Genomic DNA, 27,938 nt, shown 5'->3' with positions numbered 1-27,938 from the left:
AGCCAAGTCGCCAAAATTGTAAAGTTGAAACTACACAAATTGGAATTAAAGTGTAGTTTATTGAAGGAACACAGGAGCAAGGTAGGGAACAGCCTACACAGGACTTGTTCATCAGCAACTACCATAGTTGCTAGGGAGGGGAAACCAGGATACAGTGGAATACATACAAAAACATTCTAAAAGAATTAAAGGGCAACATAACACTGGGGCTTTGTTTGGGAGCAATCTGTCAATGGCAGATTCCACTTCTCTGAGAGAGATGCTCTCTAGCTTTTCAGAGGTGGTCATTTCCTGGGCATCCAGGTGACCCACCCGATAACCCGAGGCCCCCGGCAGTCGATGCTCGTGCAGGAGGTCTAGGGCAGGGGAAATCCGGAGGGCACTGTCTACTTCTGGCATCTGGTCCTGGCGTTGTGACACGTAGGCACCAGTATCGGCGCTTGTGTAAAGCGCTGCAAAGTGTAAGTGTGCTCCCTCCATACTGAGGGAGCAATGTTCGGTAGAACAGCCTCTCCTCCCCCTTTGGTGCCTGAATTAACTATGGACCAAAAAGATTTGGCATCCTTAGAGAGGAGCACACATCTCAGTTCTTCCCACCTTGCTTCCTCCCACTCTCTCTTGCCCCTGATGATTTCCTTTTTATACAGCCATCTAATTGCCCTGGTTTTTGCGTTATCTTTGGATTTGATTGCTGCAAAGAGATCCCTTTTTAGCTTCTTACAGGTACAATCATACCAGTGGTGTGTCCTAGGGGTGCACCGTTTATTTCCACTTACTGGGTAGAATAATTCCCCTAATGACACAGCTAACTGCCTATGTATTTTTACGGCTTGCTGGGAAGAAGTCGGATCACCCATCTCGCTGATGCGAGGAATTGCGATCTGATAAATCTTCGCGAGCCGGGTAGGGAGTCCACAAAGTGGGGCCATTTAATCCTTCTTCTATTATTTGTTACCATAAGAGGTGGCATCGCCATGCCAGGATTGGGGTCGGGTTTGTTAGACCAAAAGATCCAGGCTTCAGGGTTAAAACCAAGGCGTTATGATCACTATCGTGCCTTGGCACAACCCTGAATTCCTTCAGCCTATCCCAATGTTTTGCTTCCAACATGAAATAATCAATGATGGAAGTCTGATTTGCCCTATTATATGTAGCTAGCCATGGACAGTCGGGATCCAGTCTCCCATTGCACGCCCGCAGAGACGTTGCAAGGGAGAGAGATTTTATTTGGAGCACCAACGGGGTCCATGCCCTGACCGGGGTGATCTTACGGTCAGGAATGCGCCAAAGTGAATCTACTTCGTCTTGTTCCCACAACTCCAGACTACCCAGAGGCTCAAACTGGCAATTAAAATCACCACCAAGTATTATCGCAATTGAGGGGTCCAATGTCTGAATAAAAAGATTAAGTGCTTTGATGGTATTCGATTCCTGCCCATTCTTAACTGGCCTTGAGTAGATATTTATTATGGCTAGCTGTTGTTTGTTTTGGGATGTTAATATAACACTCTGGATGTCTAGGGAATTTGTTTGCATTTGAGTCGCCTGGATTCCCAAGTGGGTGCCTATCCATATTGATAGCCCGCCCGAAGTGCGGCCCCTACCTGTAGATACTGCCGGGATATCGTAAGTTGCAAAGCCCGGGCTAGTGCTCTCCTCCAGTGCCCAGGTCTCCTGCATCAGGCAGATATCGTGGGTAGCTATAAAGGAGGTCCACTCTGGTGTGAGCAGTTTGTTGTTTTTTAACCCAGCTATGTTCTAGAAAAGGAGTTTTAGACATCCTTCCACTGCCTTTTCAGGACCCTGCACGTCCAGGTTCCCCTTTTCTCTGGTCTCCTCCCTTTTTGAAGAGTGGAATACTGGGCCATCCCTGGTGGGGGTAGATGGAACATTTCCGTCCAAAACCCGTTCTCTCATGGTCTCTGTGTTAATGATTTGTGGCGGGTAATTTCCCTTCAATGCAAGTCAATCTACCTCCTCCAATACGCTAAACCTGTTCCAATGGGGTTGCAGCGGGTGTCTGGAATTGTATGGGAACGTGTCCTCCCCAGATGTCAACCAGCGTTGCATTCTATTTGGTGGGAGATAGTGGCCCCTATTGTGGTAAGCCCCATTTGAGTAGGCTGGTCTCGGATTAGGAGTAGGGTAGAAATATGACAGATGTAGTGGGCATATTTGGGAATTTGACCTGAGGAGTGGGGCGTTGCAAATGTGGTCCACAGCTAAGGTGTCCCTAAAGTTTATTATTACAACATCTCCTGACACTGTTTTTGGTCTCTTCCCTATCCAGTCTGTTCGTCTCACCATCGGTATTTCCCCTGAAACATTTGGGGGTAGGGGTCTATTTGTGCTTAGCCATTGGATGCACTTGTTTCTTAAATCGGTCTCATTTTCTCTATTCCCCTCCCTTAGGACTGGAACTCCTTCCGGGGGTAAGTTAATGGTTGGCAGCTGGTAGGGATTCGTTTTAGATGGTACATTTCTGTTCGTTGGTGTACTAGATTTGCTCTCTTTTTTACCCTCCTTCGACTTTAATCTAGTTTTATCAGTGTTGGCAATTAGATTTCCAGCTGCCAGATGGATTTGACCGCGTGTGTTAGTGCTAGGAGAGGGAGGAACATGTGCAAGCTTAGGGATGATTTGTGAAGTTCCTGCATTTTTAGACTGTATTGAGTTTTTTTTTAGTACAGCTACACTGTCACTAGGTGTATTTTTAAGTGTATCCACAGAGTTGTCCGTGCCCCCTTATTGTTTAGAATAGTGACCAGTCTATCAAGCTTTGAGACCAAGGGTTTAATATAACAATAGTCTGCTCCAAGCATGTTTGTAGGTCAGCCACCATGTTAGTGACCCAGCACGGTATCCCTAAGCTCGGGTGCGACGTATTAGCAGTTGGGGTCACCAGGTTGTGATTGGCCAAGTTCTTTTTGCCCGATTCCTTCGGGAGGCTCTCTTTCTTTTTCCTGGGGCGTTGTTTGCGTTCTTTAAGAGTTTCCTTAGGAAAGGGAGAAGTCAGAGCTGTGGGTGAATTTTCAACAACTATAGGGATCTCTATAGGCGCCTCTGCACAGGGCAAATCTACGAAGGACGAGGTCAGGTAAGAATTTAGGTTCAGGGCATCCGTTGCAGTTACTGAGCAATCTCCTTCCTGATTTTGCGGGCAGAATGTGGGTGTAGTTGAGAATCTTCTCTCGGTATTTTCAATTGCAGTGGCCACATCCCCTATAATTTTTTGCAGCATCTTATCTATTGCTGTCAGGCTGGGTAGAGGCTGCGGTACTGCCGCCTGCAGTCTGGTGTTAGGTCGTGTTGCAGGAGTTTTTGCTTTCTTGCCCAGATTACTCATTCTATAAAATGGATGGTAGTAAGTGGGGGTAATTAACAGCTACAAGGTCCCAAACACATAGGACTAATACACTCACGGTCACAGGGTGGGCTGCTACTACAGCATGTATCTAGCTAGGGGTTTTAGAACCAAATTACAGTACCTTTCGAACGGATGCCTTTTCTTTGCTGGTCTCCTCGCCAGATGTAAGGGGGTGGCCCGTCCCATCCTCCTCCGTTCACCGACGGTCATAGACGGTCCCGCCCTTGTCCCGGGATTAGCCCCGGCGCAACCCCGCGCGCAGGCTCAACTTTATGCACCGCCGGGCGTGGAAACTCCGTGTGCGGCGTCCGACCGCTAAGGGTCTTGGGAGGTGTAGTTTTCCCCGCTCTGCGGCCGTGGCTTCAGATGACACAGGCGGCGGCGGCGGGAGAAAACTGATGGCAGGCACCCTTACGCTCCTCTGCGGTTCCCGGTGGCGGCAGGCAAAACAGCGGGTAGGTGATGGCCCCCGCTCCTTGAATTTGAATTTGAATTTGAATTTAAAATACTTATAAAGCGCTGCGTTCACCGTGCGGTTTCTTGGCGCTATGGAGACAAATTTTTGCAGAGAGAAGCAGTAGATACTGGTGTCGTGAAATTGGCTAATAGTAGTTTACAGAGAAAAGGCCTGTTTGAACAAGAAAGTTTTAAGATCTTTGCGGAAGGAGGAGTAACATTTAGCAGACCGTAGGTGGTCAGGGAGGGAGTTCCAAAAAGTGGGAGCCAAAGTTGAAAAAATTGGCCCCACCCCATTTTTTGCGTTTGTAACGTGGAATTTGCAGAAGTGATTGGGATGATGAGCGAAGCTCTCTGGGAGGGACATACTCCTTAATCAAGGAGGTAATGAAGGCGGGAGCAGAACCCTGGCGAGCCTGAAAAACCATACAGCCAGTTTTAAAGAGGGATCGTTCCCTGACAGGGAGCCAGTGGAGCGCCTTTAACAAAGGAGTAGAGTGATGGGAGCGGGAGAGGCCATACACTAATCGGGCCGCCTGGTTCTGAACCATCTGGAGCTTCCGTAGGCTGTACGCCGGGATGCCGTTGTACAGGGCATTGGCGTAATCCAGCCGGGAGATCACCAAGGCGGACATAATCAGTTTGAGTGCCAGGGGAGAAAAGAAGCGGGAAACAGTGCGAATAGTACGAAGGGTGAGAAAACAAGAAGAAACAACATAATTAATTTGTGAGTGTAGAGTGAGATGATTATTCATTTTAATACCTAGGGTCTTGACAGTGGAGGAGGGAGTGGGAGGGGGACCAAAAGAAGAAGGCCAGAATAGAGAGTTCCAGGGACTGGAAGAACCACCCATGAGGACCAGCTCGGTTTTGTCCGGGTTGAGCTTCAAATGGTTGTGGTTCATCCAGTCCCTGATAAAAATCATAATAGTCTGAAAGTTAGAAACAGAGTAAGAAGAGGAAGAGAGATTGAAAATGAGCTGGAGGTCATCCGCATAGTTATATACGGTGACCTCCAGCTGCTGGAGTGCAAAGATTAAAGGATAGATATATAGATTAAACAATAAAGGGGAAAGAGAAGAACCCTGGGGAACACCAAAAGTGACCTTGAGTGGGGTGGCTGTGAGATCCCCCAGCCGAACCGCCTGGGTGCGGTCCCTCAGGAAGGACGATAGCCAAACCAGGCTGAGCCCTCGATTCCCGCCGCTCTGACACGTGAAAGCAAGATGGAATGGTCCACCGTGTCAAAAGCGGCAGAGAGATCGAGGAGCACCAGGGCCTGGTGTTTGTTTTGGTCTATGCCCTCCCTGAGGTTGTCCAGGACTGACACCACAACAGATTCAGTAGAGTGCCTAGGACGGAAGCCAGCCTGATGAGACGCCAGGCCCCCATTTGCTTCTACATGGGCGCTGAGTACCGATGTGACATGGCGCTCAAGCACCTTGCCCAAATAGGGCAGTAGAGAAATGGGGCGATAGTTAGCTGGGGCGGAAGGGTCCGCACCGGGCTTCTTCAAAATAGGCACTATTGTAGCTGATTTAAGTGCTGGTGTCACAACCCCTGGGCAAGGGAGCTGTTAAGAAATGTGATCGGGGGTTGAGTGCAAACAGAATAAATCTGTTGAAGAATCCTTGGTTATTCAGGGCTCCTGCTCCCCAGAAGTGCAGGCTCAACTTTATGCGCCAGCGGGCGCTGAAACTCCGTGTGCGGCGTCCGGCCGCTAAGGGTCTTGGGGGGTGTAGTTTTCCCCGCTCTGCGGCAGCAGCTTCAGATGTTTTTTCAGAAGCTGTTCATGCAGTGTTGCTTAACATGCCAGTTGATGGGGTTCATCTTTTTGGAGCTCTAGCAGATGCAGCCTTATGTAGGTTTCAGGCTAGTCGGGGAGGGCCAGACCCTTAGCTTGCCCCCCTTCCCTTTTTCTCCTTGTGATTGCAATATAGTATGTGCCTTTTGTGGCGTCAGTCATCAGATCAGTATCTTTACCCTGGTCTCTGGTGCTGCTGGCTAACCTCCGGTCTTGAGTCCCTGCAGAGGGTCTTAGCCTACTGGCCGGTGTGGTTCTTTGAATGTGACTGTTAAGTAAACCCCTTATCATGCGTTTCCCTTTAGCATTGGGTGATATTTGTGAAGGTGTTTCATGCATACTCCTACAGTGCACAGGCACTGTGCAGGGAGTGAAGGTTGGGCATGCTCCTGCAGTGCAGAGGTGGTTTGATGCGTACTCTACAGTGCACAGGCACTGTGGCAAGGAGTGAAGGTCGGGCATGCTCCTGCAGTGCAGAGGTGTTTTGATGCTTAATTCTGCAGTACGCAGGTACTCTGGCAGGGAGTGAAGGTCGGGCATGCTCCTGCAGTGCAGAGGTGTTTTGATGCTTACTTCTGCAGTGCACAGGCACTGTGGCAGGGAGTGAAGGTCGGGCATGCTCCTGTAGTACAGAGGTGTTTTGATGCTTACTTCTACAGGGCACAGGCACTGTGGCAGGGAGTGAAGGTCGGGCATGTTCCTGCAGTGCAGAGGATTAAGCATGGGCGAATTTTGCGGATCTCGCGTTCGCGAATTTTGCGGATTTGCGAACTCGCAATCCGCAAAATCCGCGAATTCCCGCGAATTTGCAGATTTTTTTTTTTTGTGTGTTCGCAATTGTTTCTGTACGTTCGCGAGGATTTGGTACTAGTTCGCAATTGCGAACTTACTTGTCGGCTCGCAACGGTCGCGACTATGTTGTTTCTACGTCTGGTTCATCATCACAGCCTCCCAGCACCCTCTGTTTCACCACTGGCACCCTCTCTTTGACCCATGCCACCCTCTGTTACATCAATGCCACCCTCTGGTTCATCATCACTGTAGAAGATGGGGGGGAAAAGCAAGCCCACCTGCCCTGCTTGAACTGACATGAATTAATTTGGGGTTAGTTTATTAACAACACCTGCCCTGCCCCAACTGACAATAATCAATTAGGGGCTAATTAATGTGTCACTGAAAGAATTTCAAGTTCCAGCCTGGCACCTGCTTGTCTGCTCCTTTAGCTGTAAATCAGGACCTTTGTGGCATACAGTTAAGGTCAGAGCAGGGTCACACAATAGTTGCAAGCAGGCAACCGAATTCTGGAGGGCCCCCTCAGGAAGCACTACAAAGAATCGTTACAAATCATGAGGTTGACCTTTTGCACCTGCTCATTGCTTTTGCTTATGCTGAAATCGTTTTTCGGTTTTTTCGCGCTATTCGCGGGGCGCGGCGTCGTGCGAAACCGACCGCGGAAGCCGCCAATTTGTGCGAATGAGCATTTTATTTTTTTGCGGCTTGTTGTTTCGCAAGTTTTTTTGCAGTATTCGCGAGCCGCTTGCAGCGCAACACGCGAATTTACCCCAAGGTCGAGTACGGGCGCGGCCATTTTGTTTGCGTGACGTATTTCCGTTTCCGCCCGCTATGTATAATCTCGCGCAGTAAGCGCATTGCGAGTAGAGGTTTGCACGAGATCGCGCGGGAAATCTAGAGGTTCGCACGAGATCGCGAGGAAAATCTCGCGCGAACGTACTTTCGCGCTCGTGAACGGGCGCCGGCCATCTTGTTTTTCATTCATTTCCTGTGTCTGGGCATGGTGTTTAATCCTCTTGGTATCTTTGCCATCCTTTGCTTGTTTTCAGTTTTTTTTTTACGATTTTGCTTCTTATCTATCCCTCTCTTTTCCTAGCTGTATATTTTTGTCTTTTCTGCTATTTTTCTTTCCTTTTAAACTACTTTTTTAAACTCTTTTCTTTTCTTCTTCCCTATCCTATTCTTTCTTAATTTTCTACTTCTTCCTACCTTACCTGCCCAGACCATGGTCAAGCCAGGCGCCGTGAAGCTGCCCAGGCACTTGAGGGCCGCAGCGGCGGCGGGGAGTAGTGCTGGACCCAGTGCCAGGACAGCATGCGGGAGATTGAGGGGGGAGCAGGTGACGCGACGGGAGATATTCAGCCCGGAGGAAGTGGGCGCGCTGGTCTACTTCGTCCAGCGCCGCCTGCCCAGGACCATCGCGGGAGGCGGCAGGATCGCGGCCGGTGGCTACAACATGCGGGAGCGCCGGAAGCGGTGGGAGAAGGTGTGCTGGGCCATATCCCACCTCTACGGGGTCCAGCGCACCTACAGCCAGGTCACCCATCGCTGGACGGACCTCCTGGACCGCGAGCGCGACCTGCTGGACCAGCTCGGCTTGGAGATCCCCGGGCTTGGTGAGTAGTAGTAGCCATTTAATCACTCACTACTATGATGTTTTCTCCTGCTCTGTGTTGTTGTATTGCAAATATTTGTTTTTTACATGGAGCAAGCCAATAATGCCGCTGATGACGATTACATTGTAGTTAAATTATATTTCAAAATCTTCTGTGCATTTCAGGTGCACTGCTCTCCTTCTCAGTGGCGTTGCTACTATGCCTATTTGTTTTCTATTTCGTGGTCTCATTGGCCTGAGTAACTATTATGTATGAGTGTATTTTACAGAACTGCGTAATGCTAGACACTAGGGGGCAGATTACATTTACAAGCCCCTTGCGCCACGTTTACGTTGCCTTGCGTGACGCAACAGCGGCGTAAACGTGCCGCATCCCTGCGAGTCATTTACAGCATGACGCATCTAGGGAGATGCGTCACGTTATAAAGCCATGGGCCTGCACCACAATGGGTGCGTTCCTAGTACGCAGGGTGGGCGGTCCGGCGGCTGTGCGCCTCGCAAAATTGCCTGCGTGAAATCTACAAGATTTAACGCAGGCACTTCTGCGACGCTGCTACGTCAATTCAATTCCTTATGTCTGCTCGAAGCAGGCTAAAGGACTGACACAGCATGTTAAGTATTGGGTGGCCCTGAGCATTACTGGAGTTGCATTGCGTTGGCGACGTGACTCCAGCGATGCGCCGCTCTTACGTGACGAGATGCGTCACGCAAGTGCCTACCCTTGCGCCAGGGCGCGCCGCATTGTAAATGAGGCGCATCTGCCGTGTCGCAAGGGTAGTTTTGCGTGACGCATTTGATCTGGCGCATCTCTGGAGATGCGCCAGAACGCGTAAGTAAGTATGCCCCTAAGGGGCAGAATTGCAATTACCGTCGCATCCCTGCAAAGTAGCAGGGATGCGCCATTAATTGTGCGGCCCGCTACCACCACCAAACATGGTGCGCCGTATTTGCAATGCGGCGCACCATGGGCCCAAAACGTCACCGAAGCTTTACTGCTGGAGTTGCGTCACAACGATGGCGCAGCTCCAGCAATGCTCTGGGGTACCCTATCTCCCCAATGCTGGGTCAAGCCGTACGTCTGCTTCAAGCAGGTGCAGGGTTTGTGTGACGCATCATTGTCCTAAAGGTGACTGATTGAAATTTTGTAGATTTCCCTCAGCCACTATTAGGATGTGTTCCAGCGCAGGAATGCCCTCCCTTGCGCCGGAACGCCCCCTGATGGCGCAGGGCTTTATAACGGGATGCATCTCCCAAATGCGTCACGTTGTTATAATATTATACGCCGCACCATGGCGCCCTTTTTTGTTTAGCTGCTGCGTCACAAAAGTCACGCAAGAACGGCGCAAAAGAGCCGCAAGGGGCTTAAATCTGCCCCTTCCTTTGTACCCCTGACAATAAGAAAAATAGTGGCGGTGGATTGATAGTTTGACTATTTAAATGACTGGTAATGTAGCAGGCAACTGTTAGTGTTGTCACTGATCTGACTGAAATCACAATGGAGTTTGTCTGTCAATTTGCGTCTTGCCAGCGGACTGCTGCCTGCCAGTCCTAGGTGAACGTTTCAGTACTTAGTTTAGTGAGTTACGTGACTTTCGAAGTCACAGGTCCGCAAATAAATGAAAACTAACCCTAATCAATATAATTTCGCGGAAATATTTTGTTATTGTTCTTTTGAAATGTTTGATTTGGTTGACATTGACAAGCAACAATCATCCATGTTTTCTGTTCTTTCTTTCATGTTGTACGTCAGCTCCCCCCAGGGGCGAGAGGAGGACACAGGAGCAGCAGGCGGCGGATGCTGTTCAACAGGGCCAGGATCGGGCACGCGAGGGCTCCTCTGCTGGCCCCAGTAAGTTTTCATTTTAGACTAGTACCTATTTTTCCTAGCGTTCCTCATTTGACTTTTTTCAAAATTGTCTTTGCTCTTCTTGTAGACTGTATCTAAATTCTTATCCTGCCTCTACTATGACTCCCTGTGGTATTACTAGATTATTCTTATTAGTCTGTCTGTGTAGCTAACTAAGATTGCACGGTTGGCGAAACTCCCATGATTCTAGTCAGCAATAGCTCTATCAACTTAGTGCAGTCCTCTGGGATTGTCCATAATGTCTTTTGAAGTGTTCTATCTGGACTCATGCTTGCAAAAATTGCAAAACCTTTCGCTCAGTCACTCTAGTCTGGACCAAAAAACACAGATTGTATTTAAGTTTAAAAGCTTTATTTAAAGTAAACACATTTATTAAAATGAAGTCATAATAAAACTAAACGTTTAACTGATAATGGAAAAGTGGTTAGTGCTGACGATTAATTGAAGACATTTCTTGTGGTCGAGCCGAGCTCTCACCTCGTTTCAACTTGATCTTGTTGTTAGAAGTCCATCTTCTGTCTGTGTGGAGAAAAATGGTGCGTGTTAAAAAAACAGCCTTCATCAGTTGTGCCAAAAAGTGCAGCAAGACAACCTTCCCTGGAAAAAGGGACATTTTTTTTAACTTTAACGTAGACAGTCACAAATTACATTGTTTTCACATGTCTTCATTCCTAGACCAAAGACTAGTGAGTGCTTTATTCTAACATTCTTAAATGTACTTTGTAGGTGGAACATCTGGTGGCGGGGCCAGTGTGGAGGTGGTGGTGCTCGACACGGAGGCGGAGGGCGATTCTTCAGGGGAGGAGGCGGCGGCTGTGAGAGTTGAGACGGTGGTGGTGGCGGCCAGAGGTAAGCTCTTATATATTCCTTACTTATTGAGATTGAAGACTAGCTGGGAAGGCAAGAATATGAGATGCATGGCTGGGTGAATGATGAAGCAATGATGGGTGGAAGGACAACAGCCTGGGTGGGTGACACAGAAACTGTATGTGTCCATATACCTGGATCATGCTACTATCTGACTCTTAGATAGCATATGTGTATCTAGAGCAGGGGTACTCATAGTACGGCCCGCGGGCCGGTGGTGGCCCGGCAAGCCTTCCTTGGCGGTGCGCAGACCTTGCAGACAATCACTGCTCCCCCGGCCCCCACAGAGCAGAGGCTTTTTTGTATTTCACCTGTTAGCGCCCCTGCATCTCCACTCTGACAATCACTGCTCCCCCGGCCCCCACAGAGCAGAGTGGAGATGCAAGGCCACAAAGAGGTGAAATAGAACAAAGCCTCTGCTCTGTGGGGCCGGGCAAGCAGTGATTGTCAGGGTGGAGAAGCAGGGGCGCTACAACAAACAAAGCCTCAATAATATGTTAATGGTCTTTTAAAGACCTGTTAAGTACTTTGGTGTTGTTGTCTGTGTGTGCGCGTTGAGGAAGCGGTCTCAACCCGGGCTGAAGGCTGACACAGATAGACACACACACAGTGACATGACAGAGGGGGAGGGAGAGGGAGGGCAGGAGGGAGAGAGAGATGGAGAGGGAGGGCAGGAGGGAGAGCAGGAGGGAGAGAGATGTATGTAAATGCTGGGTCTGGTGGCTCAGTGGATGAGGGCATCTGCTGCAGGGACCTGTGTGCAACCTCATGGTCACAAGTTATCGTTTTGCTTTAGCCCCGCCCCCTCTGACTCCGCCCCCACCAGTGCGGCCCTCGGCCCCAAACTACACTGTAAATGTAGCCCCTGAGAGAAAGTTTGTGAGTACCCATGATCTAGAGAGAGTAGACGGTCAGTGGATGAACTAAGTGTAACTTTGAAGAGCATGTAACACTGCACCCGCACGTCCGTTCCAGTGTAGGAAAGGCAAGGAAAAGAACTTTTAATTTTGTCCAAATACTACCATCAATAGTAGCAGTAGTTTGTATTGCAAGCACTGCATAGATCCGGTTATTACGGTGGCCACTCCCTACCTCTCTTAATAAGTTTAGTAGTACTCAGTCATTCATGTGTGGATGTATCACTGGTCACTCAATAAAAAGCAAAGCACCTAAAGTCATCCCATATATAAGCAAAAACATCCCATGTGAAGTGATAGATAATCAGATTATTTATCTTCTTCAATTTTCCATTTCTAGTACTCATTTCCACTGTAGGGTGAAAGTTAAATTAATTAAGCAGTAGCCCTTGAGTTGTAACAGAGTATTCTCAGTGCCACCCGTAATAGAAAAGTAAGAGCTTCACCACCTGCATGTACTGGACGGGTACAGTAACGCAATGCAAGTCTAGGTCACTCCTCATGGCGTGCGTCTCTTTTTCTCGGGTGCAAGTTTACTGCGCTGCCATTATGCCGGCTTGCAGAAGATAACGTACCAATTTTCCAAAACAAGAGACAAGAAGAAGAATAAGACTGGTGTACTTTCATAGTCGACTCCAATGGAAGTCCATAGTGCTCGTAGAATTTGTTCCTTAAACTCCCACTAATGTTAGAGCAAGGATGAAGAAGTGTGAGGTTAGATAGATACTGGCCTCAATAGTTATGTAATGCGTTTGCAAGTTGCTAGTTGTAGTGCAACACAAATTTCTGCTGAATGATTGAGTTAATCTTAAAGAGCATTGGTTACAGACTATGTCTTTCTTTCTTCATATAGGTTCTCCTTCCAAACGAACAAGGAGGAAGGAGCTGGCTAGAGCGGCCCGGCAACGGCGGATCGATGCCACTGTGGCCGAATATCGGCGGCTGGTGGCCCTGGAGGACGAAGAAAGTGTGCAATCGACCACAACAACAACGTCGTCTACATCGGCCTCCGTTCCCCCACGGGCTGCCATTGCCACCCAGCACAGTGGTCCACCCAGACTGAGCCGGGCTGCCAAAGCCAAACGCCACCGCCGAGTAGCAAGGACAACAGCTACAGCTTCCTCTCACAGCCGTTGCACCTACAAGGCATTGAAGGCACGCCTGCGCCGCAGTACCCTGATGGTGTCCCGCCTCCAGCAGGAGCTCCACCACTTTTCCAACCAGTTGGAGGGGCTCCGCGTAGAGCACGCCTTGCTCCGCCAGGAGCATGATGCCCTGGCCCAAAAAGTTGACAGCATCCACCCATAGTGTCCCTTGCCCCATTCTTAGAGACTTTTGGGGGGTGGGAATTGGGAGTTGGGTTTTTGGGGACTTTTGAAGGACAATCGTTGGGGTTAGGGAGGGTCTTGCGGGACATTATTTTGTTAGGGATATAAATATACTTTTTCAAACTTTATCTGAGCATACCCGTTTCTTACTGCTTGCCTGGCGGGTGGGGGTTTAACAGTGACTTTGTTTTCCTGAAAGTTTAGTTCCATTTTCTTCTTTTAAGTGTAAATGCCCAAATGTTTTCAACACTAAGTGCCTCTCACAGACTAAGTGAAGTGAATCCAAGAGTCCTAGGACTTTAGTAGTACTACCTTCAGTCTCTCGTCTCTCGTACTAATACTCCATTATACCCCCAAACCACCAAACGCTTATCTTACCTGTAATTTGTGTTTGAAAGTAGGGCTAGACCCAGGGCTGGCTCCACGGGAAACAGCGAATAAGGTTGGCAATCTTGGTCGGATAAAATTTCCTCATAGCGGTGGTACTAGTGGTGTGACACAGTGGCAGTTGCATGCCTATGAAAAAAAAGAAAATGAAATCTGGTTTGTCCTCCTGAGCAATTCAAGGGTACAACTGAGAATATAGCAGGTGACAGAAGTACAGTAGAACAGTGCCACATTGTAGCCTAACAAATGGTAATGTATAACTACTAATTCGGTTGAAGTTCTTTCACATTAGCAATGGTTCTTTGTCAAGCAGAGTAAGAATATATCCTCGGATTTCTTCACCAGCCTGTTGCTATCACCTTATCCTCCCCAGCAAGTGTGTGGATTTATTGCTGTAATTTAGTCACACATCAATCAAAACCACACAGCCCGGGGGAAGAGGGTTAGGGTTTGAAAAATGGATGGGTACGGGGGTTTTTGGGAAAGGTTTTGGGAGACAAGAAAAAATAGCACAGCATAGACAAAGAATTGTGAACATAAACAAATCTTTGGGTACAAACCTATCCATCAATCTTTGAAAGTGCATGCACTACTGCATGCATGTCAGTGAAAAGTAAGTAGTACATTCGACAACTGTGGAAGAAAGAATGCGACAGTACAGGGCCTGTGTGGAATTATTGATAACGATATTCAACATAAGGTCTCTGTAGCCAGATACCCGAGAGCCTTGCTGGTCACTATAAATACATTCACAACAACACTCAGTGGGGTTGGTCTGGAAGGTATAGTAGATAGAAAAGGAGAAATTGCTTTTTTTCTAGGTGTCCCCTCACTCACCAGGGTTGCCCCTTGGTGACATGCTTCATCATTGGGGCCATCCCAGTCCTCTACGGCCTGGGGCGTGCTGCGACTTGCGAATTACGTAGGAGCACTTACAAATGACTATGTGTGGTGCAGATGTGATAGTGGAGTGGACTAAGTGATGTGTTAAGGGATCAATTTAGAAGCAAAGAGAGATCCAAGAAATGCAGTCACAGTCAGAGAAAAAGGCAAGGGATACTGTATCTATGTGGTTGTAGTGGTCCTGTTGGAAGTGGTAAGTCAGTTGCCTGCAGAAAAAAAATCCTCCTATTAGCGGCACTCCTCCATTGCAGCTGACGCTTCGTCCATCGATGTTGGTCACCAGAAGACACCCTGTAAAAAAAAGCACAGCATAGACAAACAATTGAACATAAACAAATCTTTGGGTACAAACCTATCCATCAATCTTTGAAAGTGCATGCACTACTGCATGCATGTCAGTGAAAAGTAAGTAGTACATTCGACAACTGTGGAAGAAAGAATGCGACAGTACAGGGCCTGTGTGGAATTATTGATAACGATATTCAACATAAGGTCTCTGTAGCCAGATACCCGAGAGCCTTGCTGGTCACTATAAATCCGTTCACAACAACACTCAGTGGGGTTGGTCTGGAAGGTATAGTAGATAGAAAAGGAGAAATTGCTTTTTTTCTAGGTGTCCCCTCACTCACCAGGGTTGCCCCTTGGTGACATGCTTCATCATTGGGGCCATCCCAGTCCTCTACGGCCTGGGGCGTGCTGCGACTTGCGAATTACGTAGGAGCACTTACAAATGACTATGTGTGGTGCAGATGTGATAGTGGAGTGGACTAAGTGATGTGTTAAAGGATCAATTTAGAAGCAGAGAGAGATCCAAGAAATGCAGTCACAGTCAGAGAAAAAGGCAAGGGATACTGTATCTATGTGGTTGTAGTGGTCCTGTTGGAAGTGGTAAGTCAGTTGCCTGCAGAAAAAAAATCCTCCTATTAGCGGCACTCCTCCATTGCAGCCGACGCTTCGTCCATCGATGTTGGTCACCAGAAGACACCCTGTAAAAAAAAGCACAGCATAGACAAACAATTGAATATAAACAAATCTTTGGGTACAAACCTATCCATCAATCTTTGAAAGTGCATGCACTACTGCATGCATGTCAGTGAAAAGTAAGTAGTACATTCGACAACTGTGGAAGAAAGAATGCGACAGTACAGGGCCTGTGTGGAATTATTGATAACGATATTCAACATAAGGTCTCTGTAGCCAGATACCCGAGAGCCTTGCTGGTCACTATAAATCCATTCACAACAACACTCAGTGGGGTTGGTCTGGAAGGTATAGTAGATAGAAAAGGAGAAATTGCTTTTTTTCTAGGTGTCCCCTCACTCACCAGGGTTGCCCCTTGGTGACATGCTTCATCATTGGGGCCATCCCAGTCCTCTACGGCCTGGGGCATGCTGCGACTTGCGAATTACGTAGGAGCACTTACAAATGACTATGTGTGGTGCAGATGTGATAGTGGAGTGGACTAAGTGATGTGTTAAGGGATCAATTTAGAAGCAGAGAGAGATCCAAGAAATGCAGTCACAGTCAGAGAAAAAGGCAAGGGATACTGTATCTATGTGGTTGTAGTTGTCCTGTTGGAAGTGGTAAGTAAGTTGCCTGCAGAAAAAAAATCCTCTTATTAGCAGCACTCCTCCATTGCAGCCGACGCTTCGTCCATCGATGTTGGTCACCAGAAGACATCCTGTCCACTGCCTGCCTGATGCTGAATTGTGGCTCGCTACTCCGGGTCTGGTGGCTCAGTGGACTAATGCGTCTACTGCAGGGGCCTGTGTTCGACCTCATGGTCACAGGTTCAAATCCCGGCGGGTCCACTCAGCCTTTCATCCATTTGGGGTCGATAAAATGAGTACCATTGAGTTGGGTAACAACAAACATCTGTTATTTCAGCGCCAAGAGGCCCGTAGTGGTGAACGTGCGCTTTACAAATACTCATGTTATGTTATGTTACTGTGAAGCCTGACTCCATCCTTTTTTCCCCATTACAGAGACTGAAACCCGGCCTGTAATTATTCAACGAAAAACAGGAAGTGATATAATATTACAACACCACTGATAAATAAATATAAGGTATGTAGGCTGTGGAGTGCAAAAAGTCACAATTTGATTTTCCTAGTAGACAGTACAATATTTTTGAAAGTGCGTACTCTGTCTGAGTCACCTTTTGAAGGATAAATAAGTATGGGCAAATTAATGTAGCGGATCTTTACCCTCAAGCTAGGTGTACTGTAAAGTGTTTTTTAGAACAAAATTAGATCTTCCTAGCAGTGCTCCCACCCAGACCCTTACTAAAGCCAGTCGCAAAAATGTAGAAGACCCCCAATCAAATCTCCAAAAACGAGGCCTAGCAGAAAACTGGTGACAAAACTTACTTTGAAAGTAACAGTAGGCCGAAGTACCCCCTTCCTAATTACCCCTTACCCACCGTGGATTGCATTCAAACCACTTGCAAGCAACCAAGCAAAAGTAGCCATAGCCAGCATCGCTCCAAGACTCGAAATCCCCCCCACTCAAACACATGCAATAGAAATACTGCTAACCCTAACGAACCCTAAGTTAAGAATAGTGGCAAAGGCTTTCTTTAACTATGCCAAATCCCCCCTTTCCCACCATGGATTTTCTTCAAATGACTTGCAACCAAAATTACACATTCTCACGAGTGCTCTAAGACCCCAGAACTCAGTTGCAAAAATCTAGAACACCCCGAAACACATGCAATCCTGCTGCTAGGGCTAACCCTAACGAACCCTAAGTTACAAAAAGTGCCAAAAGGCTTTTCCGCCTGGATTTTGTCCCAACCACTTCTACCTGGTATTAGACCTTCCCAGGAATGCCCCAAGACCCGCCAACCCACCCGCCAAGAAGCATAACACCCCCAAACAGGCCAAAAGCAAAATCTCATACTTGCAATATTTCTCGGCCTTCGGTCCAAACGCGCTGCGTAGCTAGGCCATAAGTCGGGGTTGCCACGACGGATTTCCTGAGAAGCAAATGCAATCAAGATTAGAGTGTCCCAGCAGTGCTTCCAGAGCACGAAACTCACCCACAAACAGACGGAACCCCCCCTAAGAGCACCTCAAAGGCAAGCAAGTCATCAAAAACACTAAAAATTTTCCGCCTGGGATTTGGTCCAAAACACTTTTATCCGGTATTAGAGCTTCCCAGCAATGGCCCCAGAGCCGTCAACCCAGGCGAAAACTAGTAGAAGACCCCCAAACAGCCAAAGAGCAAAAGTACAAAAATGGGGACTTAGTCAATTTTTCACAAATTTCCCAAATCACTCCGCGCGCGCTCTGCAGCTAGGCCCTAACTCCCCTCTGCCACCATGGATTTGCTTCAAACCTCTTGCAAAGTAAAGTATATATAGCCAGCAGTGAGCCCAGACCCCGAAACACACCCACAAACACCAGGAAGCCCCCCAAACAGGCCCCCGAAAATGCTACATTGAGCAAAATGTCAGAAATGGCCAAACAAAAATTCGGCCTGGATTTTGTCCCAACCACTTCTACCCGGTATTAGACCATCCCAGGAATGCCCCAAGACCCGCCAACCCACCCGCCAAGAAGCATAACACCCCCAAACAGGCCAAAAGCAAAATCTCATACTTGCAATATTTCTCGGCCTTCGGTCCAAACGCGCTGCGTAGCTAGGCCATAAGTCGGGGTTGCCATGACGGATTTCCTGAAAAGCAAATGCAATCAAGATTAGAGTGTCCCAGCAGTGCTCCCAGACCCCGAAACTCACCCACAAACACCAGGAAGCCCCCCAAACAGGCCCCCGAAAAGGCCACATTGAGCAAAATGTCAGAAATAGCCAAAAAAAAAATCGGCCTGGATTTTGTCCCAACCACTTCTACCCGGTATTAGACCTTCCCAGGAATGCCCCAAGACCCGCCAACCCACCCGCCAAGAAGCATAACACCCCCAAACAGGCCAAAAGCAAAATCTCATACTTGCAATATTTCTCGGCCTTCGGTCCAAACGCGCTGCGTAGCTAGGCCATAAGTCGGGGTTGCCACGACGGATTTCCTGAAAAGCAAATGCAATCAAGATTAGAGTGTCCCAGCAGTGCTTCCAGAGCACGAAACTCACCCACAAACAGACGGAACCCCCCCTAAGAGCACCTCAAAGGCAAGCAAGTCATCAAAAACACTAAAAATTTTCCGCCTGGGATTTGGTCCAAAACACTTTTATCCGGTATTAGAGCTTCCCAGCAATGGCCCCAGAGCCGTCAACCCAGGCGAAAACTAGTAGAAGACCCCCAAACAGCCAAAGAGCAAAAGTACAAAAATGGGGACTTAGTCAATTTTTCACAAATTTCCCAAATCACTCCGCGCGCGCTCTGCAGCTAGGCCCTAACTCCCCTCTGCCACCATGGATTTGCTTCAAACCTCTTGCAAAGTAAAGTATATATAGCCAGCAGTGAGCCCAGACCCCGAAACACACCCACAAACACCAGGAAGCCCCCCAAACAGGCCCCCGAAAACGCTACATTGAGCAAAATGTCAGAAATAGCCAAAAAAAAATTCGGCCTGGATTTTGTCCCAACCACTTCTACCCGGTATTAGACCATCCCAGGAATGCCCCAAGACCCGCCAACCCACCCGCCAAGAAGCATAACACCCCCAAACAGGCCAAAAGCAAAATCTCATACTTGCAATATTTCTCGGCCTTCGGTCCAAACGCGCTGCGTAGCTAGGCCATAAGTCGGGGTTGCCATGACGGATTTCCTGAAAAGCAAATGCAATCAAGATTAGAGTGTCCCAGCAGTGCTCCCAGACCCCGAAACTCACCCACAAACACCAGGAAGCCCCCCAAACAGGCCCCCGAAAAGGCCACATTGAGCAAAATGTCAGAAATAGCCCAAAAAAAAATCGGCCTGGATTTTGTCCCAACCTCTTCTACCCGGTATTAGACCTTCCCAGGAATGCCCCAAGACCCGCCAACCCACCCGCCAAGAAGCATAACACCCCCAAACAGGCCAAAAGCAAAATCTCATACTTGCAATATTTCTCGGCCTTCGGTCCAAACGCGCTGCGTAGCTAGGCCATAAGTCGGGGTTGCCACGACAGATTTCCTGAAAAGCAAATGCAATCAAGATTAGAGTGTCCCAGCAGTGCTTCCAGAGCACGAAACTCAACCACAAACAGACGGAACCCCCCCTAAGAGCACCTCAAAGGCAAGCAAGTCATCAAAAACACTAAAAATTTTCCTCCTGGGATTTGGTCCAAAACACTTTTATCCGGTATTAGAGCTTCCCAGCAATGGCCCCAGAGCCGTCAACCCAGGCGAAAACTAGTAGAAGACCCCCAAACAGCCAAAGAGCAAAAGCACAAAAATGGGGACTTAGTCAATTTTTCACAAATTTCCCAAATCACTCCGCGCGCGCTCTGCAGCTAGGCCCTAACTCCCCTCTGCCACCATGGATTTGCTTCAAACCTCTTGCAAAGTAAAGTATATATAGCCAGCAGTGAGCCCAGACCCCGAAACACACCCACAAACACCAGGAAGCCCCCCAAACAGGCCCCCGAAAACGCTACATTGAGCAAAATGTCAGAAATAGCCAAAAAAAAATTCGGCCTGGATTTTGTCCCAACCACTTCTACCCGGTATTAGACCATCCCAGGAATGCCCCAAGACCCGCCAACCCACCCGCCAAGAAGCATAACACCCCCAAACAGGCCAAAAGCAAAATCTCATACTTGCAATATTTCTCAGCCTTCGGTCCAAACGCGCTGCGTAGCTAGGCCATAAGTCGGGGTTGCCATGACGGATTTCCTGAAAAGCAAATGCAATCAAGATTAGAGTGTCCCAGCAGTGCTCCCAGACCCCGAAACTCACCCACAAACACCAGGAAGCCCCCCAAACAGGCCCCCGAAAAGGCCACATTGAGCAAAATGTCAGAAATAGCCAAAAAAAAAATCGGCCTGGATTTTGTCCCAACCACTTCTACCCGGTATTAGACCTTCCCAGGAATGCCCCAAGACCCGCCAACCCACCCGCCAAGAAGCATAACACCCCCAAACAGGCCAAAAGCAAAATCTCATACTTGCAATATTTCTCGGCCTTCGGTCCAAACGCGCTGCGTAGCTAGGCCATAAGTCGGGGTTGCCACGACAGATTTCCTGAAAAGCAAATGCAATCAAGATTAGAGTGTCCCAGCAGTGCTTCCAGAGCACGAAACTCACCCACAAACAGACGGAACCCCCCCTAAGAGCACCTCAAAGGCAAGCAAGTCATCAAAAACACTAAAAATTTTCCGCCTGGGATTTGGTCCAAAACACTTTTATCCGGTATTAGAGCTTCCCAGCAATGGCCCCAGAGCCGTCAACCCAGGCGAAAACTAGTAGAAGACCCCCAAACAGCCAAAGAGCAAAAGTACAAAAATGGGGACTTAGTCAATTTTTCACAAATTTCCCAAATCACTCCGCGCGCGCTCTGCAGCTAGGCCCTAACTCCCCTCTGCCACCATGGATTTGCTTCAAACCTCTTGCAAAGTAAAGTATATATAGCCAGCAGTGAGCCCAGGCCCGAAACACACCCACAAACACCAGGAAGCCCCCCAAACAGGCCCCTGAAAACGCTACATTGAGCAAAATGTCAGAAATAGCCAAAAAACAATTCGGCCTGGATTTTGTCCCAACCACTTCTACCCGGTATTAGACCATCCCAGGAATGCCCCAAGACCCGCCAACCCACCCGCCAAGAAGCATAACACCCCCAAACAGGCCAAAAGCAAAATCTCATACTTGCAATATTTCTCGGCCTTCGGTCCAAACGCGCTGCGTAGCTAGGCCATAAGTCGGGGTTGCCACGACGGATTTCCTGAAAAGCAAATGCAATCAAGATTAGAGTGTCCCAGCAGTGCTCCCAGACCCCGAAACTCACCCACAAACACCAGGAAGCCCCCCAAACAGGCCCCCGAAAATGCCACATTGAGCAAAATGTCAGAAATAGCCACAAAAAAAATCGGCCTGGATTTTGTCCCAACCACTTCTACCCGGTATTAGACCTTCCCAGGAATGCCCCAAGACCCGCCAACCCACCCGCCAAGAAGCATAACACCCCCAAACAGGCCAAAAGCAAAATCTCATACTTGCAATATTTCTCGGCCTTCGGTCCAAACGCGCTGCGTAGCTAGGCCATAAGTCGGGCTTGCCACGACGGATTTCCTGAAAAGCAAATGCAATCAAGATTAGAGTGTCCCAGCAGTGCTTCCAGAGCACGAAACTCACCCACAAACACCAGGAAGCCCCCCAAACAGGCCCCCGAAAAGGCTACATTGAGCAAAATGTCAGAAATAGCCAAAAAAAAAATCGGCCTGGATTTTGTCCCAACCACTTCTACCCGGTATTAAACCATCCCAGGAATGCCCAAAGACCCGCCAACCCACCCGCCAAGAAGCATAACACCCCCAAACAGGCCAAAAGCAAAATTTCATACTTGCAATATTTCTCGGCCTTCGGTCCAAACGCGCTGCGTAGCTAGGCCATAAGTTGGGGTTGCCATGACGGATTTCCTGAAAAGCAAATGCAATCAAGATTAGAGTGTCCCAGCAGTGCTCCCAGACCACGAAACTCACCCGCAAACACCAGGAAGCCCCCCTAAGAGCACCTCAAAGGCAAGCAAGTCATCAAAAACACAAATAATTTTCCGCCTGGGATTTGGTCCAAAACACTTTTATCCGGTATTAGAGCTTCCCAGCAATGGCCCCAGAGCCGTCAACTCACCTGCAAAGAGGTACAACAACACCCCCACAAGTGCTGAGTCTTTCTTCATTGGGCGTAAACCAGCCCTCTAGTTTGATGGAAATAGGAGTCTGAAGGAGGAGGATAGAGGAGCATGTTCTTCTGAAATTGTGAACCTGAGGAATGCAGACTGCGGCAACTTCAAATCAATTAGCAAACCAGTGAAGACAGTTCTGCTGATGGGCTTGATTTTGTGATTATCTGATTAAAGTTTGTAATATATTAACTGTGCACAACAAAGAAAGACAGACAGACAGGAATAAAAGTGAATAGGGACGAAAAAGAAAGTTATTGATTCGTTGTCTCATTTTCAGGGCTCGGTATCACGGTCCAGGAATAAGAATAAGGCTTCGTCATCATACTCTGCGAATTCAGGCAGGGTGAGCTCAGTGTCACCTGACAGAGTAGAAATTCCCTCATCTATGTTGCTGGCCACCTCCTCTTCATCCGGCACGCTTTCTCGTACTCTGAAATCTGGTGGTATGAGGTGCTGATTCATCTTGATCATTGTTAACCTCTCCACATTTTTGGGCGAGAGGCGGCTCCGTTTGGGAGTTACAATGCCACCAGCAGCACTGAAAACCCGTTCAGAAGACACGCTTGCGAGTGGGCAAGACAAGTAGTTTAAAGCCAGGTTGGTGAGCTGTGGCCACAATTCTTTTTTCCCATGCCAATACGCCAATGGGTCAGAATTAACATAGACCTCTGTTGAGTCATTCAGATAGTCCTTCACCATCGACTCAAGGTCCTCTTCCAAGGTTCCTCCACTTTGCTTAGCTCTTGCTGTGCCTCTGACCTTTTGAGAACCAAACCCACGCAGAGCTAGCCATTCCTCTTCAGCCTCCAATGTTCCTGTTGTGTCTCGTGCAGATGATCCGGTTGCCGGTGTCTTTAACGGCTGAGAGGTCACTTGTGCCACAGCCACAGGTGCAGAAGTGGATTGTTTTGACTGGGGATGGCCTGCTGATGTACTGCCATTTCCTTCAATTTTCAGCCGTTCTGTTTCAAACTTCTTGGCTGACAAGGCTAGCCAACGTTTGTACTTTGGAACATGTTCATCATCAAAAGGAAAGAATGCTTGGCCTGCCAGCGCCTTTTTGTAGCGTGGATCCAGAATAGTAGCACAAATGTAATGCTGTTCTGAGTGGATCTTTTTAAGACGTTCATCACCTTGTAGGAGCTCTAATAATTGCTCAGCCAGAAGCAAAGAGTCTTGGTTTTTGTCATCTTTTTCAAACACAGAACACACCTCCTTCAGTTGGTCCTCCAGCATGTACAACAATGGGATAGCTTTTCCCAAATTAGAGTCCTCCTTGCTGACTGCACGCGTGAAGAACTCAAAAGGACGAAGCATGCGTGTCAGGCCTTGAACTATGTTCCATTGCGGCCCACCCATCCTCAGCTCCTCTGTACCCTCTGTAAGGAAATATTGATCGAGTTCCATATACTGCTCATACAGACGCTCAAGCATGTAGAAGGTTGAGTTCCAACGTGTTACCACCTCCTGGATGAGTGCTTTCACTGGCATTTTACGTTGATATAGCAGGCTCCTCAGCTGCTTCCGGGCCTTAAAAGAATGGCTGAAATGCTTGCACATTTTTCGGCAGGTGTCCAATACACTGTACGCTGCACTGGCTTTATTAGCCAAGAATTTTTGGACAACCAGGTTTATACAGTGCGCCAAACACGGCACTCTGAAATAGTAACCGTCCCTCATGGCCTTAACTATATTGGCGCCATTGTCCGTGGAAACATAACCAACCTGGCGTTTTAGTGGGGACAGCCAGTTAAGGACCTTTGTGTTAAAGACATCCAAAATGTTTTCTGCTGTGTGACGTTTCTCCAAACCAAACATGGCTAGTGTTGCATGTTTCCGAGCAGCTTTAAAAACAATGTCCGTGTCAACACCTGCGTTTAGCTTTGCTTTAGCCCCTGAAAAAGAGACCCAGTGTGCAGTGATGCACATGTAATCAGCGCCTGCGCCACTGGTCCACATGTCTGTTGTCAGATGTATAGTGTGAACAGCACTCTTCTGCAAAGCTGCCCCAATCACCTTCAGAACATCTTCATGTAGTGCTGGAACCGCAACTCGGGCAAAATAGAACCGGCTAGGAACCTTCCATTTAGGGCAGAGCGCTGCCACTAATTCTAGAAAACCAACCCCTTCTACAAAAGAAAAAGGGAGAAGGTCCAGAGCTAGCATTTTAGCCAGCTTAGTGTTATTCAGACGCGTCATTGGGTGGTTGCGTTCATATTGCGCTTCTGTAAACAACATCTTTTTAATGTTGCCCTGGACCAAGGATTTACGGGATGATGATGATCTCTTCGACCCAGTTACGCTCGCTGATGTACTTTTCCGCATTGATGTCTCACTCTCTCCCACACTCTTAGTGTGGCTCACATGGGGTGTGCTGCTGACAGGGGTACTGGGTGTAAGTGAAGTGTTTGAATCGTCTTCTTCCTCCTCGTCATCATCAGATGAAAAATCAGCGTTTTCATTACGTGCAATTCTGGCTTGCATAAACGCCTCTAGGTGCGGAAGCCATTGGACAGGGTGCGCTCTCTTAAGATGACCTCTCTGGCCTCCCGTACCATAGTTAGAACCAAGCTTACCACGACCAACTCGAACCTTACAAAGGCTACAAATGGCTACGTTTTCCATTTTTGGGCAAACACTAAAGAAGTCCCAAACTGGAGACTTGAAATGTCTTTGGGGGCCGGAGGAGGCGGCGATACTGGTGGTGGTGGTCCTGCTGCTAATGCCAGATGAAGTGGAGGATGTGGATTGCCGAACTTCAGTACGTTTTGCACTTTCACCACCACGAATTGAGGTCGAGGACGAGGTGGGTACCTTCTTGTGAGGAAGAAATATGGAAGCGGTAGGTTTTGGTGTACTACTTAACTCCAAATCTAATGATTCCATTTCCATTGCCTCCTCGCCGACATCATCATCATGCTCAGCAGCTTCTCGGGATAGGGTCAAAATGTCTCTTTGCTGCATGCCCGGTGGGGCTGCAGTGACCTTTGTGATGACTGGCTCGTCGTCATCGTGAGAGGCTTCATCACCAGCAGTATCTGTCACTTCTTGTTGAGCCTCATCACACTCCATAGGTTTGAGTTTTTGGACGACCTTCCTTTTACGCTTAGGTACCTGTGTCAGATCATGGTGTGCCTCACTGTCAGACCGCAGTTGTGGTTCCCAAGACAGATCACTTGCATCAGAACGAGGTGGGCTTGAAGAAGATGTAGACACCCCCCTTGATCTTTTCCTTGCTAGGGATGTGGAAGACAAGGAATGATCATCAGGAGGAGTGGCTTCCAATGATACCTCGGCTTCATTGTCGATTTCCTGATGTGCCCCTACTTCGGGAGGAACAACTATTGTGGGCACTAGTGAACCTCCATGCACCTTTGCTTGCGCATCTCCTTTTGCTGCCTCTCCTTCCACATGTACTTGGGCGTGTACTTGCACATGGTGTTGTTGTTGCGGCTGTGGTTGTTCAACACTTGTCAGATGAGTTACAACAACCTGTGTTGATTCAGGGACATTGCTGCTACTTTCTTGCGATGAGCCAACATCACTGGTCGATGGTGATTGGAGAAGTACACTGACTGCCTCTGAAGCACTCAAGGGCTTTGACTTAAGTTGGTGTGGTGGTGGAGGCACTGAACCCAATGGAGCAGGGGTGCTGCTCCCAGCTTGGTCCCCAGCAGATCCTGCTGCTGCAGGCGTACTTTTTTTTTTCTCCCAAAAAACGTGGCGGGTGGCACACCAGCCTCCTTGGTAACTTGCTTCTTCTGCTCCTTACTAGCAACTTTCTTGCTAGAGGAGCTACGGAGACCTTTCTTTGGGGCCATCTTCTTCAGAGCAGGTCAGACAGCAGGCCGCAGTTGCACGAATTGTAGAGTTGTCTGAGGCCAGACGTGACGTCGCGTGACGTTATGCTGCACACACACACCGCTGCAGGACTTCTTCCTGGCACTGGTGGTTCTCTTGAGTCTTGTGCACCTAAAAAAAATGGAAGACAGAGGAACATCAGTTCAGTTATACAGCACAAAAAAATCGACGCTTTGCTGATAGAAGAGCACTCTGCTGGGATTTACTTGCTTTGCTTTGGACTTTCCACCTACTGCTCGCGGAACCCGCTACGCGGGTCCCGCATCGCGCTGTGTGTCCAGTGGCAGCTTGGAGCTAGGAGGGTCAGCTGGAGGAGATCACTGACGGGGCTGCGAGCGGCGTGCGCTCACGGAGGGACTACAACTCCCAGGAGCGCCTGCCAGCCCGGAGGAGCAACACCTGGGCCGCTCTCCCCGACCCCTCCCACCCTTCCACCGATCATTTAAAATCAGCATTTCCCTGTGAGCGAGTGGGACGCTTTGCTGATAGAAGAGCACTCTGCTGGGATTTACTTGCTTTGCTTTGGACTTTCCACCTACTGCTCGCGGAACCCGCTACGCGGGTCCCGCATCGCGCTGTGTGTCCAGTGGCAGCTTGGAGCTAGGAGGGTCAGCTGGAGGAGATCACTGACGGGGCTGCGAGCGGCGTGCGCTCACGGAGGGACTACAACTCCCAGGAGCGCCTGCCAGCCCGGAGGAGCAACACCTGGGCCGCTCTCCCCGACCCCTCCCACCCTTCTACCTGTTACTATAATAAGCCAATACTACTCCCGCAGCGCGGGAGAGCGCGCGGGAGAAGCCCGGCACAAGGGCGGGACCGTCTGTGGCCGTCCGGGGCCGCAGGAGGCCGGGCTGGGCCACCCCTTTAATATTTCCAGTCTTGTTGTTGGTCGTAATTGATTTGTGTAGTGTTCGCTCGGATTATTTAGTTATAGAAGGTAGTAGGGGGGTTTGCACTATGGCTAATATCGCAAGTACCTCTGCCTTGCAGTCTTCGATGGGTGAGGCTGAGATGGCAGTTATGGGGCCCTTAGATACGTATTTCAAACGCCTGCCACAAGATATCGATAGGGAGATTGCTTTGGCGGAAAGACGCGCCGGGCGAAGGCTATCGATCGAGCTTATGAAAAATCCCCTTGATAAGCATATAGGCCAAAGTTTCCCTGCATTAGTTACCCCGCTATCTTCTACAGTATTGCCACTTACACATGATACACAGCATGACATATCTGTATCCAATGAGCTACTGGGTACTTCCCCTGTAGATATAGTGGCTACTACTTTACCGTCAGAGCATTTAAATGGTTCTAACAGAGCACCAAAGGGGCAAAACGCCATATCTAAAGCGTGTGTTCAAGCACAGGCTATTAAGCCTAAATCATGCCCAAAGAGGAAAAGGGACACATTCACAAAAAAAAAAAAACAAGTACAAAAACCAGCTAGGAAGATCAGGAAGTTGGCTATTAAAACACCCTTAGTCAATGTTCCTGCTGAGAACCCTAGTGGCGTAACAATTAGCGGGGAATTGGCTGTGTTAACAGGTGCAGAGAAACAATTGATCCCTGCATCACCAGTAATAGAAATAGACCCCATTACCTTAGCAGCCCCTGGGCAACCGACATCTGATCAAGAATATTTATTGGGTGTGGAAAAACTAATACGCTCCCTCCTAAACCCTCTTGAGACTAGACTTGAGAAGCTAGCAAAACAATTGGACCATCTTGAGCAGGCTAGCTTAGATAACTTCTTCTCAATAAAAACATTAATTAAGTCCCATAACAAATTGGGAGAGAATGGGTCAAAACATAAGCTAGCCGAGCGGGATATTGGTGTCACCGTGGTCGAATTGACTCCCCCAACGGTGAATGGTGTATCTACTCAGCAGAATCAGGGTCAGAACAATAAGAACATAGCAGTACCCTTACCCTCTGTAAATAACTGTAGTTCTGGGAGAACAAAGACCAGCTGTACTAGTGCAACGGCTAAAGGTACAA

The sequence above is a fragment of the Lissotriton vulgaris genome, chromosome 5, assembly GCF_964263255.1.
Source record: "Lissotriton vulgaris chromosome 5, aLisVul1.2, whole genome shotgun sequence".
Lineage (NCBI taxonomy): Eukaryota > Metazoa > Chordata > Amphibia > Caudata > Salamandridae > Lissotriton > Lissotriton vulgaris.
The sequence above is the reverse complement of the archived record's forward strand: the minus strand, read 5'-3'. Positions refer to the sequence as shown.